The sequence below is a fragment of the Salmo salar genome, chromosome ssa06 (assembly GCF_905237065.1).
Source record: "Salmo salar chromosome ssa06, Ssal_v3.1, whole genome shotgun sequence".
In the NCBI taxonomy this organism is placed as follows: Eukaryota; Metazoa; Chordata; class Actinopteri; order Salmoniformes; family Salmonidae; genus Salmo; species Salmo salar.
In genome coordinates, this window is record NC_059447.1 from 5670068 (window position 1) to 5686241 (window position 16174).

At 48.2% G+C, this 16174-nt stretch overlaps 1 protein-coding gene across 2 annotated transcripts in view; it reads left to right on the forward strand.

Annotated features, from left to right (window-relative positions):
- LOC106601971 (synaptotagmin XVII) overlaps positions 1–16174 on the forward strand; it is a 99863-nt gene that overhangs the window by 43614 nt on the left and 40075 nt on the right. The window lies entirely within an intron of this gene.

A 16174-nucleotide genomic window follows, 5' to 3' on the forward strand; every position in this document is an offset into this window, starting at 1 on the left:
GGACCAAAGCACAGCGGGTTGAGTGCTCATGATGAAATGTATTAACTCAAAACACTAAAGACAAAATAACAAACGGAAAACGATCAGTTCTGTCAGGTACAGCAACTAAACAGAATGCAACTAAACAGAATACAACTGCCCACAAACACACTAGAAAAAAACCCCAACTTAAATATGATCTCCAATTAGAGATAACGCGAACCAGCTGCCTCTAATTGGAGATCATCCCAAAAACCTCCAACATAGAAATAGAATACTAGAACTAAACATAGAAATAGAAAACATAGAAAACCATCCAAAACACTACCTGTCACGCCCTGACCTACTCTACTATAGAAAATGACATCTTACAAGGGTCAGGACGTGACAACTACTAACATACCTACTAACATACCTACTAACATACTTACTAACATACCTACTAACATACCTACTAATATAGCATATAACATACCTAATAACATACCTAATAATATACCTACTAATATACCTACTAATATACCTACTAAAATATCTATTAACATACCTACTAATATACCATATAACATACCTAATAACATGCCTAATAATATACCTACTAATATACCTACTGATATACCAACTAACATACCTACTAATATACCTACTAACATACCTACTAACATACCTACTAACATACTTACTAATATACCTACTAATATACCTACTAACATACCTACTAACATACCTACTAATATACCTACTAACATACCTACTAACATACCTACAAACATACCTACTAATATACCTACTAATATACCTACTAACATACCTACTAATATACCTACTAATATACCTACAAACATACCTACTAATATACCTAATAACATACCATATAACATACATACAAACATACCTACTAATATACCTACTAATATACCTACTAACATACCTAATAAAATACCTACTAATATACCTACAAACATACCTACTAATATACCTAATAACATACCTAATAACATACCTACTAATATACCTAATAACATACCTAATAACATACCTACTAAAATATCTATTAACATACCTACTAATATACCATATAACATACCTAATAACATGCCTAATAATATACCTACTAATATACCTACAAACATACCAAGCGTGTCGGGACACTACACTCTCCCTAAATGAACTGATCGACATAGCTACTAACATAGCTACTAACATAGCTACTAACATAGCTACTGACATACCTACTGATATACCTACTAACATAGCTACTAACATACCTACTAATATACCTACTAACATACCTACTAACATAGCTACTAACATAGCTACTAACATACCTACTAACATAGCTACTAACATACCTACTAACATACCTACTAATATACCTACTAACATACCTACTAACATACCTACTAACATAACTACTACTACACACCACGACACACCACGACACAACACTACATGACACACCACGACACGACACACCACGACACACCACTACTGATATACCTACTAATATACCTACTAACATAGCTACTAATATACCTACTAACATAGCTACTAACATAGCTAATAATGTTATATCTACAGTCTGTATCACAACTATAACACAGACCTGACACACGTGGTGCTACATCAGTGGAGGCTGATGGGAGGAGCTATAGGAGGACAGGCTCATTGTAATGGCTGGAATAGAATTACTGGACCAGAGTTAGACATGTGGTTTCCATATATTTGATGTTTGATACCGTTCCATTTATTCCATTCCAGCCGTTACATTGAGCCCATCCTCCTACAGCACCTCCCACCAGCCTCCTCTGTGTTACACCTGTAGTAGGATCTCGTATGAATCAGGTAACGACCTGCAGGATACCTGAATAACAGAGTGGATACCTGAATTACAGAGGGGTTACCTGAATAACAGAGTGGATACTGAATAACAGAGGGGTTACCTGAATAACAGAGGGGTTACCTGAATAACAGAGGGGTTACCTGAATAACAGAGGGGTTACCTGAATAACAGAGGGGTTACCTGAATAACAGAGGGGTTACCTGAATAACAGAGGGGTTACCTGAATAACAGAGGGATACTGAATAACAGAGGGGATACCTGAATAACAGAGGGGTTACCTGAATAACAGAGGGATACTGAATAACAGAGGGGATACCTGAATAACAGAGGGGTTACCTGAATAACAGAGGGGGATACCTGAATAACAGAGGGGTTACCTGAATAACAGAGGGATACTGAATAACAGAGGGGATACCTGAATAACAGAGGGGGATACCTGAATAACAGAGGGGATACCTGAATAACAGAGGGATACTGAATAACAGAGGGGATACCTGAATAACAGAGGGGGATACCTGAATAACAGAGGGGTTACCTGAATAACAGGGGGATACCTGAATGACAGAGGAGTTACCTGAATTACAGAGGGGATACCTGAATAACAGAGGGGATACCTGAATAACAGAGGGGATACCTGAAAAACAGAGTGAATACCTGAATAACAGAGGGGAATACCTGAAAAGCAGAGGGGGATACCTGAACAGCAGAGTGGATACCTGAATAACAGAGTGGATACCTGAATAACAGAGGGGATATCTGAATAACAGAGGGGATACCTGAATGACAGAGTGGATATCTGAATAACAGAGGGGATACCGTAATAACAGAGGGGATACCGTAATAACAGAGGGGATACCGTAATAACAGAGTGGATACCTGAACGACAGAGTAGATACCTGAATTACATTTACATTTACATTTAAGTCATTTAGCAGACGCTCTTATCCAGAGCGACTTACAAATTGGTGCATTCACCTTATGATATCCAGTGGAACAACCACTTTACAATAGTGCATCTAAATCTTTTAAGGATTACTTTATCCTATCCTAGGTATTCCTTAAAGAGGTGGGGTTTCAGGTGTCTCCGGAAGGTGGTGATTGACTCCGCTGTCCTGGCGTCGTGAGGGAGCTTGTTCCACCATTGGGGTGCCAGAGCAGCGAACAGTTTTGACTGGGCTGAGCAGGAACTGTGCTTCCTCAGAGGTAGGAGGCGAGCAGGCCAGAGGTGGATGAACGCAGTGCCCTTGTTTGGGTGTAGGGCCTGATCAGAGCCTGAAGGTACGGAGGTGCCGTTCCCCTCACAGCTCCGTAGGCAAGCACCATGGTCTTGTAGCGGATGCGAGCTTCAACTGGAAGCCAGTGGAGAGAGCGGAGGAGCGGGGTGACGTGAGAGAACTTGGGAAGGTTGAACACCAGACGGGCTGCGGCGTTCTGGATGAGTTGTAGGGGTTTAATGGCACAGGCAGGGAGCCCAGCCAACAGCGAGTTGCAGTAATCCAGACGGGAGATGACAAGTGCCTGGATTAGGACCTGCGCCGCTTCCTGTGTGAGGCAGGGTCGTACTCTACGAATGTTGTAGAGCATGAACCTACAGGATCGGGTCACCGCCTTGATGTTAGTGGAGAACGACAGGGTGTTGTCCAGGGTCACGCCAAGGTTCTTAGCACTCTGGGAGGAGGACACAAGGGAGTTGTCAACCGTGATGGCGAGATCATGGAACGGGCAGTCCTTCCCAGGGAGGAAGAGCAGCTCCTTCTTGCCGAGGTGCAGCTTGAGGTGGTGATCCGTCATCCACACTGATATGTCTGCCAGACATGCAGAGATGTAATTCGCCACCTGGTTATCAGAAGGGGGAAAGGAGAAGATTAATTGTGTGTCGTCTGCATAGCGAGAATAGGAGAGGGCCTAGAACAGAACCCTGGGGGACATCAGTGGTGAGAGCACGTGGTGCGGAGACAGATTCTCGCCACGCCACCTGGTAGGAGCGACCTGTCAGGTAGGACGCAATCCAAGCGTGGGCCGCGCTTGGATTGCTCTGAATGACAGAGTGGATACCTGAATGACAGGGAATACCTGAATAACAGAGGCGATACCTGAATAACAGAGTGGATACCTGAATAATAGAGGGGGATACCTGAATAACAGAGGGGGATACCTGAATTACAGAGGGGGATACCTGAATAACAGAGGGGGATGCCTGAATTACAGAGGGGGATACCTGAATTACAGAGGGGGATACCTGAATAACAGAGGGGGATGCCTGAATTACAGAGGGGGATACCTGAATTACAGATGGGGGATACCTGAATAACAGAGTGGATACCTGAATAACAGATGGGGGTACCTGAATAACAGAGTGGATACCTGAATAACAGAGGGGATACCTGAATAACAGAGTGGATACCTGAATAACAGAGGGGGATACCTGAATAACAGATGGGGGTATGACCCAGTATGTAACACCTACATGTTTCAGGCAGACCACCATTGTCCCTGTGCCCAAAAACGGCAAGGTAAGCTGTCTAAATGACTATCGCCCCGTAGCACTCACATCTGTAGCCATAAAATGCTTTGAGAGTCATGACTCACATCAACACCATCATCCCAGACACCCTGGATCCACTCCAATTTGCATACCGCCCCAACAGATCCACAGATGATGCAATCTCTATTGCACTCAACACTGCCCTTTCCCACTTGGACAAAGGAACACCTACTGTATGTGAGAATGCTGTTCATTGACTACAGCTCAGCATTCAACACCATAGTGCCCTCCAAGCGCATCATTAAGCTAAGGACCCTGGGACTAAACACCTCCCTCTGCAACTGGATCCTGGACTTCCTGACGGGATGCCCCCAGGTGTTGAGGATAGGCAACAACACATCTGCTAAGCTGACCCTCAACAAAGGAGCTGATCGTGGACTACAGGAAACAGAGGGCCGAGCAGCCCCATTCACATGGATGGGGCTGTAGTGAAGCAGGTGTCCACATCACTAGGGATCATGGTCCACACACACCAACACAGTCGTGAAGAGGGCCTCCCCCTCAGGAGGCTGAAAAGATTTGGGATGGGCCCTGAGATCCTCAAAAAATGATACAGCTGCACCATTGAGAGAGCATCTTCACTGGGTGCATCACAACTTGGTATGGCAACTGCTTGGCATCTGCCCGGAAGGCACTACAGAGGGTAGTGCGTACGGCCCAGTACATCACTGGGGCCAAGCACTGTGCCATCCAGGACCTCTATACCAGGCGGTGTCAGAGGAAGGCCTTAAACGTTTTATGTGTGCAGTAGCTTATGGGGATCCTAATAAACTTAACTAAACTAATCTGTCACTTTATTCCTAGTTATATGTACATATCTACCTCATTTAACAGGTACCCCTGAACATGGACTCAGTACTGGTACCCTGTGTATATAGCCAAGTTATCATTGACTCAGTACTGGTAACCCGTGTATATAACCAAGTTATCATTGACTCAGTACTGGTACCCCGTGTATATAGCCAAGTTATCATTGACTCAGTACTGGTACCCCGTGTATATAGCCAAGTTATCATTGACTCAGTACTGGTACCCCGTGTATATAACCAAGTTATCATTGACTCAGTACTAGTACCCCGTGTATATAACCAAGTTATCATAGACTGGGTACTGGTAACCCCTGTATATAACCAAGTTATCATAGACTGGGTACTGGTAACCCCTGTATATATAACCAAGTTATCATTGCTTATTGTGTATCTGTTATTACTTTTTAATTATTATTATTTTTATTTATTTTTCTTTCTCTCTGCATTGTTGGGAAGGACCCGTAAGTAAGCTTTTCAATGTTAGTCCACACCTGTTGTTTATCAAGCATGTGACGTTTAACATTTGATTTGAGGATAACTGAATAACACCTCATATACCACACCTGGGGATCAGCTGCTGCAGATCAGGTAATAACTGCAGAAACCTGAATAACACACCTGACACACACCTGGGAATCAGGTAATAACTGAATAAACCTGAATAACACACCTGACACACACCTGGGTCAGGCATCACAGGGAACCACTTCACACCACAACACACCACGACACACCACGACACTACACAACACGACACTACATGACACACCACGACACTACACAACACGACACGACACTACATGACACACCACGACACTACACAACACGACACGACACTACATGACACACCACGACACTACACAACACGACACTACACAACACGACCACGACACTACATGACACACCACGACACTACACAACACGACACGACACTACATGACACACCACGACACTACACAACACGACACAACACTACACTACACGACACTACATGACACACCACGACACTACACAACACGACACGACACTACATGACACACCACGACACTACACAACACGACACGACACTACATGACACACCACAACACGACACGACACTACATGACACACCATGACACTACACAACACGACACGACACTACACGACACACCACGACACTACACAACACGACACGACACTACATGACACACCACGACACTACACAACACAACACGACACTACATGACACACCACGACACTACACAACACGACACCGACACTACATGACACACCACGACACTACACAACACGACACCCGACACTACATGACACACCACGACACTACACACCACAACACACCACGACACACCACGACACGACACACCACAACACACCACGACACACCACGACACACCACAACACTACACAACACGACACACCACGACACAACACTACATGACACACCACGACACTACACACCACGACACACCACACCACGACACGACACACCACAACACACCACGACACACCACGACACACCATGACACTTCACAACACGACACGACACGACACTACATGACACACCATGACATAACACTACACTACACAACACGACACTACATGACACACCACGACACTACACAACACGACACCGACACTACATGACACACCACACCACGACACTACACAACACAACACGACACTACATGACACACCACGACACTACACAACACGACACGACACTACATGACACACCACGACACGACACACCACAACACACCACGACACACCACGACACACCACGACATAACACTACACTACACACCACGACACACCACGACACGACACTACATGACACACCACGACACTACACACCATGACACACCACGACACTACACAACACGACACTACACGACACGACACTACATGACACACCACGACACTACACAACATGACACGACACTACATGACACACCACGACACTACACACCACGACACTACACGACACGACACTACATGACACACCACGACACTACACACCACGACACTACACGACACGACACTACATGACACACCATGACACTACACTACACGACACGACACTACATGACACACCACGACACTACACAACACGATACGATACGACACTACACGACACGACACTACATGACACACCACGACACTACACACCACGACACTACACACCACGACACTACATGACACACCACGACACTACACAACACGACACTACACGACACGACACTACATGACACACCACGACACACCACGACACACCACGACATAACACTACACTACACACCACGACACACCACGACACAACACTACATGACACACCACGACACTACACACCACGACACACCACGACACAACACTACATGACACACCACGACACTACACACCACGACACAACACTACATGACACACCACGACACTACACACCACGACACAACACTACATGACACACCACGACACTACACAACACGACACTACACGACACGACACTACATGACACACCACGACACTACACAACATGACACTACATGACACACCACGACACACCACAACACTACACACCATGACACACCACGACACACCACGACATAACACTACATGACACACCACGACACTACACACCACGACACAACACTACATGACACACCACGACACTACACACCACGACACACCACGATACAACACTACATGACACACCACGACACTACACAACACGACACGACACTACATGACACACCACGACACTACACGACACGACACTACATGACACACCACGACACTACACACCACGACACGACAATACATGACACACCACGACACTACACGACACGACACTACATGACACACCACGACACTACACACCACGACACACCACGACACACCACGACACGACACAACACGCCACGACACACCACGACACTACACAACACGACACTACACGACACGACACTACATGACACACCACGACACACCACGACATAGCACTACACTACACACCACGACACACCACGACACACCACTACATGACACACCACGACACTACACACCACGACACACCACGACACTACATGACACACCACGACACTACACACCACGACACACCACGACACTACATGACACACCACGACACTACACACCACGACACACCACGACACAACACTACATCACACACCACGACACTACACAACACGACACGACACTACATGACACACCACGACACTACACAACACAACACGACACTACATGACACACCACGACACTACACAACACGACACGACACTACATGACACACCACGACACTACACAACACGACACGACACTACATGACACACCACGACACTACACAACACGACACGACACTACATGACACACCACGACACTACACAACACGACACTACACGACACGACACAACATGACACACCACGACACTACACAACACGACACGACCACGACACTACATGACACACCACGACACTACACAACACAACACTACACTACACGACACTACATGACACACCACGACACTACACAACACGACACGACACTACATGACACACCACGACACTACACAACACGACACGACACTACATGACACACCACGACACTACACAACACGACACGACACTACATGACACACCACGACACTACACACCACAACACACCACGACACACCACGACACGACACACCACAACACACCACGACACACCACGACACACCACAACACTACACAACACGACACACCACGACACAACACTACATGACACACCACGACACTACACACCACGACACACCACGACACGACACACCACAACACACCACGACACACCACGACACACCATGACACTACACAACACGACACGACACGACACTACATGACACACCATGACATAACACTACACTACACACCACGACACACCACGACACACCACTACATGACACACCACGACACTACACACCACAACACACCAAGACACAACACTACATGACACACCACGACACTACACACCACGACACACCACGACACTACACACCACGACACACCACGACACTACACACCACGACACACCACGACACACCACGACACAACACTACACTACACAACACGACACGACACTACATGACACACCACACCACGACACTACACAACACAACACGACACTACATGACACACCACGACACTACACAACACGACACGACACTACATGACACACCACGACACGACACACCACAACACACCACGACACACCACGACACACCACGACATAACACTACACTACACATCACGACACACCACGACACGACACTACATGACACACCTCGACACTACACACCACGACACACCACGACACAACACTACATGACACACCACGACACTACACAACACGACACTACACGACACGACACTACACGACACACCACGACACTACACAACATGACACGCACACTACATGACACACCACGACACTACACACCACGACACTACACGACACGACACTACATGACACACCACGACACTACACACCACGACACTACACGACACGACACTACATGACACACCATGACACTACACTACACGACACGACACTACATGACACACCACGACACTACAAAACACGATACGATACGACACTACACGACACGACACTACATGACACACCACGACACTACACACCACGACACTACACACCACGACACTACATGACACACCACGACACTACACACCACGACACAACACTACATGACACACCACGACACTACACACCACGACACACCACGATACAACACTACATGACACACCACGACACTACACAACACGACACTATACAACACGACACTACATGACACACCACGACACTACACAACACGACACGACACTACATGACACACCACGACACTACACGACACGACACTACATGACACACCACGACACTACACACCACGACACAGCACGACACACCACGACACGACACAACACGCCACGACACACCACGACACTACACAACACGACACTACACGACACGACACTACATGACACACCACGACACACCACGACATAGCACTACACTACACACCACGACACACCACGACACACCACTACATGACACACCACGACACTACACACCACGACACACCACGACACTACATGACACACCACGACACTACACACCACGACACACCACGACACTACATGACACACCACGACACTACACACCACGACACACCACGACACGACACAACACTACATCACACACCACGACACTACACAACACGACACGACACTACATGACACACCACGACACTACACAACACAACACGACACTACATGACACACCACGACACTACACAACACAACACGACACTACATGACACACCACGACACTACACAACACGACACGACACTACATGACACACCACGACACTACACAACACGACACGACACTACATGACACACCACGACACTACACAACACGACACTACACGACACGACACAACATGACACACCACGACACTACACAACACGACACGACACTACATGACACACCACGACACTACACAACACAACACTGCACTACACCGACACTACATGACACACTACGACACTACACAAGACGACACGACACTACATGACACACCACGACACTACACAACACGACACGACACTACATGACACACCACGACACTACACAACACGACACGACACTACATGACACACCACGACACTACACACCACAACACACCACGACACACCACGACACGACACACCACAACACACCACGACACACCACAACACACCACAACACTACACAACACGACACACCACGACACAACACTACATGACACACCACGACACTACACACCACGACACACCACGACACGACACACCACAACACACCACGACACACCACGACACACCATGACACTACACAACACGACACGACACGACACTACATGACACACCATGACATAACACTACACTACACACCACGACACACCACGACACACCACTACATGACACACCACGACACTACACACCACAACACACCAAGACACAACACTACATGACACACCACGACACTACACACCACGACACACCACGACACAACACTACATGACACACCACGACACTACACACCACGACACACCACGACACACCACGACACAACACTACACTACACAACACGACACGACACTACATGACACACCACACCACGACACTACACAACACAACACGACACTACATGACACACCACGACACTACACAACACGCACACGACACTACATGACACACCACGACACGACACACCACAACACACCACGACACACCACGACACACCACGACATAACACTACACTACACATCACGACACACCACGACACGACACTACATGACACACCACGACACTACACACCACGACACACCACGACACAACACTACATGACACACCACGACACTACACAACACGACACTACACGACACGACACTACATGACACACCACGACACTACACAACATGACACGACACTACATGACACACCACGACACTACACACCACGACACTACACGACCACGACACTACATGACACACCACGACACTACACACCACGACACTACACGACACGACACTACATGACACACCATGACACTACACAACACGATACGATACGACACTACACGACACGACACTACATGACACACCACGACACTACACACCACGACACTACACACCACGACACTACATGACACACCACGACACTACACAACACGACACTACACGACACCGACACTACATGACACACCACGACACACCACGACACACCACGACATAACACTACACTACACACCACGACACACCACGACACAACACTACATGACACACCACGACACTACACACCACGACACACCACGACACAACACTACACGACACACCACGACACTACACACCACGACACAACACTACATGACACACCACGACACTACACACCACGACACAACACTACATGACACACCACGACACTACACAACACGACACTACACGACACGCACACTACATGACACACCACGACACTACACAACATGACACTACATGACACACCACAGACACACCACAACACTACACACCATGACACACCACGACACACCACGACATAACACTACATGACACACCACGACACTACACACCACGACACAACACTACATGACACACCACGACACTACACAACACGACACTATACAACACGACACTACATGACACACCACGACACTACACAACACGCACACGCACACTACATGACACACCACGACACTACACAACACGATCACGACACTACATGACACACCACGACACTACACGACACGACACTACATGACACACAACGACACTACACACCACGACACACCACGACACACCACGACACGACACAACACGCCACGACACACCACGACACTACACAACACGACACTACACAACACGACACTACACGCACACGACACTACATGACACACAACGACACACCACGACATAGCACTACACTACACACCACGACACACCACGACACACCACTACATGACACACCACGACACTACACACCACGACACACCACGACACTACATGACACACCACGACACTACACACCACGACACACCACGACACTACATGACACACCACGACACTCACACACCACGACACACCACGACACAACACTACATGACACACCACGACACTACACACCACGACACACCACGACACAACACTACATCACACACCACGACACTACACACCACGACACACCACGACACAACACACCACGACACACCACGACACAACACTACATGACACACCACGACACTACACACCACGACACACCACGACACGACACACCACAACACACCACGACACACCACGACACACCACGACACTACACAACACGACACACACGACACTACATGACACACCACGACACACCATGACACTACATGGCACACCACGACACACCACGACACACCACGACACAACACTACATGACACACCAAGACACTACACACCACGACACACCACGACACGACACACCACAACACACCACGACACACCACGACACACCATGACACTACACAACACGACACGACACGACACTACATGACACACCACGACACACCACGACATAACACTACACTACACACCACGACACACCACGACACACCACTACATGACACCACGACACTACACAACACACCACGACACAACACTACATGACACACCACGACACTACACACCATGACACTACACACCACGACACACCACGACACACCACGACACAACACTACATGACACACCACGACACACCACGACACGACACTACATGACACACCACGACACAACACAACACGACACAACACTACATGACACACCACGACACTACACAACACAACACGACACTACATGACACACCACGACACTACACAACACGACCCGACACTACATGACACACCACGACACTACACAACACGACACGACACTACATGACACACCACGACACTACACAACACGACACGACACTACATGACACACCAAGACACTACACAACACAACACTACACTACACTACACACCACGACACACCACGACACTACATGACACACCACGACACGACACACCACGACACAACACTACATGACACACCACGACACTACACAACACCACACTACACGACACGACACTACATGACACACCACGACACTACACAACACGACACGACACTACATGACACACCACGACACTACACACCACGACACTACACGACACTACATGACACACCACGACACTACACACACCGACACTACACGACACGACACTACATGACACACCACGACACTACACTACACGACACGACACTACACGACACGACACTACATGACACACCACGACACTACACACCACGACACTACATGACACACCACGACACTACACAACACGACACGACACTACACTACATGACACACCACGACACACCACGACATAACACTACACTACACACCACGACACACCACGACACAACACTACATGACACACCACGACACTACACACCACGACACACCACGACACAACACTACATGACACACCACGACACTACACACCACGACACAACACTACATGACACACCACGACACTACACACCACGACACACCACGACACAACACTACATGACACACCACGACACTACACAACACGACACTATACGACACGACACTACATGACACACCACGACACTACACAACACGACACGACACTACATGACACACCACGACACTACACAACACGCACACGACACTACATGACACACCCCGACACTACACGACACGACACTACATGACACACCACGACACTACACACCACGACACGACACAACACACCACGACACACCACGACACTACACAACACGACACTACACGACACGACACTACATGACACACCACAACACACCACGACACACCACGACACACCATGACACTACACAACACGACACGACACTACATGACACACCACGACACTACACAACATGACACGACACTACATGACACACCACTACACTACACACCACGACACTACACGACACGCACACTACATGACACACCACGATACTACACACCACGACACTACACGACACGACACTACATGACACACCATGACACTACACTACACCCAACGACACTACATGACACACCACGACACTACACAACACGATACGATACGACACCACTACGACACCACACTACATGACACACCACGACACTACACACCACGACACTACACACCACAACACTACATGACACACCACGACACTACACACCACGACACAACACTACATGACACACCACGACACTACACACCACGACACACCACGATACAACACTACATGACACACCACGACACTACACAACACGACACTATACAACACGACACTACATGACACACCACGACACTACACAACACGACACGCACACTACATGACACACCACGACACTACACGAACACGACACTACATGACACACCACGACACTACACACCACGACACACCACGACACACCACGACACGACACAACACGCCACGACACACCACGACACTACACAACACGACACTACACGACACGACACTACATGACACACCACGACACACCACGACATAGCACTAAACTACACACCACGACACACCACGACACACCACTACATGACACACCACGACACTACACACCACGACACACCACGACACTACATGACACACCACGACACTACACACCACGACACACCACGACACTACATGACACACCACGACACTACACACCACGACACACCACGCACACAACACTACATCACACACCACGACACTACACAACACGACACGACACTACATGACACACCACGACACTACACAACACAACACGACACTACATGACACACCACGACATTACACAACACAACACGACACTACATGACACACCACGACACTACACAACACGACACGACACTACATGACACATCACGACACTACACAACACGACACGACACTACATGACACACCACGACACTACACAACACGACACTACACGACACGACACAACATGACACACCACGACACTACACAACACGACACGACACTACATGACACACCACGACACTACACAACACAACACTGCACTACACGACACTACATGACACACCACGACACTACACAAGACGACACGACACTACATGACACACCACGACACTACACAACACGACACGACACTACATGACACACCACGACACTACACAACACGACACGACACTACATGACACACCACGACACTACACACCACAACACACCACGACACACCACGACACGACACACCACAACACACCACGACACACCACGACACACCACAACACTACACAACACGACACACCACGACACAACACTACATGACACACCACGACACTACACACCACGACAC